The sequence below is a fragment of the Otolemur garnettii genome, unplaced genomic scaffold (assembly GCF_000181295.1).
Source record: "Otolemur garnettii isolate 467f Iridium unplaced genomic scaffold, OtoGar3 scaffold00303, whole genome shotgun sequence".
In the NCBI taxonomy this organism is placed as follows: domain Eukaryota; kingdom Metazoa; phylum Chordata; class Mammalia; order Primates; family Galagidae; genus Otolemur; species Otolemur garnettii.
In genome coordinates, this window is record NW_003852698.1 from 308,485 (window position 1) to 311,196 (window position 2,712).

Consider the following 2,712-nt stretch of genomic DNA (forward strand, 5'->3'; position numbering starts at 1 on the left):
GTATTAGAAATAATTCACTGGCAAAATGATGTTCAAGATACGTGGATTGGTTAAAAATAACTGTAAAGGCAATTCAGCCCTTACAGAAACAGAGAGGCAAGATTCTGAGATAACCAGCAGCCTATACCCTCTGTAGCATAACCTTTCCCCAAAATTAATAGGGTCGAATGGTGAATTTAACATTCTCATGTCATTATATATTAGAGAGATATCTGGTCTGTTAACATCACTGGGAAATGTCACATGCCCTGTTAGCATCACATCACTATCAGGAGGGGCTCCCAGGAGGCTGGAGCTGATTATGTAGGGCCAGTCAGTGATTTCATCTTGGAACAGTGCTGGAGCTCCCTAGGCTGGTTGTGCATATGCTCATAGGCACTAATCGCCTCTTCCTGGAATCCGTGGTTTCCATGGGCAGAATTGTTCAGTTCCCTACTGTGGATGTATACAGAAAGCTCATATATGTATTGAAATTAATTTTTAAAATTAAAAATATTCTGTCATATACTTTGTGTGGCTTATCTTTCCATTCTGGACTATCGTTATAGTTTCAACTTCCAAAAGTTACTTTCATAATTACCTTTTGATGCTCAAATTGTCCCAATATGGTCCATGGAAGCCTTCTCCTTTTTAAAGTCTGGATCTGCTTTTTGAAACTTTATTTCTAGCCACAAGAGATTCCAGGCCAATCTTGACTTTTTTTTTTCCCTGTCATACTGGTGGAATTAACTGCACTTTAAGGAACCCTGGTTCTTTCTGGTGACAAACACACAAGTTAGGCTAGTGGGTAAAATACTGCTGGGCCTTTTTTGTGGCATTTCTGGTTCATATAACATCATGCTATTGAATTCTACTTTTATTACAGATGTTTATGGTCCCCAAGGTCTGCTTCATTCACTTGAACCTTGACAGGCTTTGACACCCCTCTGTCTCAACCCAATCAAGACCATCAGAGAAAAATCTGTCAAACTATACTCTGACAAAGTTGGTTTATTGACTTATTCCAATGAAGGAAACCAGGCAATGTCTCAGTAACCAAAGAAATGGAAAGATTTACAGAATTTTAGGCAAGGATGAGGTTAAGTGAAATTTAAAGGAAGTGGTGTTTTAATAGACTCAAAGCAGGTCAATATCAGGTATGGACTATTGAACAGTCTCAGGATCCTGTTGTCAAGAGTCAACATCAGATGGGGACAGTGGAATAGTATCAAGATCTTGTTTCTTGGAAACTACAAAGTTACTATGGATGTGTAATATTGTATTCAGGAGCCCATTCAATTAAGGCTGCTTCTCTGTATCAAAGTGACTTAGAGCTTCCAAGCAAGAATGGGGTGTTTCCTTCTCATTGACCATTTTAAGCAGCAACATCCTTATTGTGTATGATTTTAGAACGATTTTTTTTTCAGTGAATCAGAAATAAACACTCAAAGATGACAGATGTTATTACACTTTACAGCTTCAGTATATCCTGAGAAGAAATATTATTTCCTATTTACTTTGCAGCAGGTTTTATCTGTTTATTATCCCAGCCCAGTTAATGGCCAAGCAGATATTTACAGTCTTAATCTGAGCTAATTTTTACTCACTCTGAATTACCTTAAGTCTTGGAGGAAAAAATATTGATTTAATGTATTTCTTTTTTTCCCAAATTTTTTTTAACCATTATTTTATTTTACTGTATTTTATTTTTGAGACAGAGCTTCAAGCTGTCCCTCTGGGTAGAGTGCTATGGCATCACAGCTCACAGCAATCTCCAACTCCTGGGCTCAAGCGAGTCTCCTGCCTCAGCCTCCCAAGTAGCTGGGACCACAGACACCCATCACAATGCCCGGCTATGTTTTGGTTGCAGCCATCATTGTTTGGTGGGCCTGGGCTGGATTTGAATTTGCCACCTTAGGTGTATGTGGCTAGCGCCTTAACCACTTGAGCCACAGGTGCTGAGCCTAATGTATTTTTTTTACATATGGCTTGCTTTCTTTACTAATGGCTAGCATCATTGCTAATTAGAGCAAGCAGCAGCAATCCTCAACATGTGAGGTGCAAGGCAGTTCACTTGACAACCTATCCTTACAGTCTCTTGAGGAGCCACTGCTGTTACCATTTGAGACCCACTGACATTCCTGCTTGTCCCCAGCAAACTGCAGTATATGCCTCAACACCCTGCTCACTTGTATCCCTGCTCTGATATGAAAGCTGCCCTAGTCTCAGAGAGTTGTATAAAAGGAAGCCGTGGTATTATACATGCATCCATTTTTAATAAAGCAAAAGTATGAACTTAATTAAACAAAAAGGCTATGAGGAAGCAAATATTGACGGGTTCTTAAGGAGGTTATAGTTAAATTTAAATATGGCAGCTACGTAATAATTATTAAATGTAATGTCTAAAGTATAGTAAGCAATTAACCATAAAGAACATATAGGCAAGTACAGATACCTAAACAATCCATGTTTCCATGACAGTTTAAGCATATTACTCTCATTCTATTAAGCATTCAAACCCAATTAAGCTGTTGTTATTTAAAACTATTTTTTCCTATGTTGCAATATTGTTGTAGGAAGATGAGGCCCAACCGAGAGAAAGAGCACCCAAACACCACGTTTATTTTTTTATTTTATTTTATTTTATTTTTTGAGATAGAGCCTCAAGCTGTCCCCCTGGGTAGAGTGCCATGACATCACAGCTCACAGCAACCTCCAACTCCTGGGCTCAAG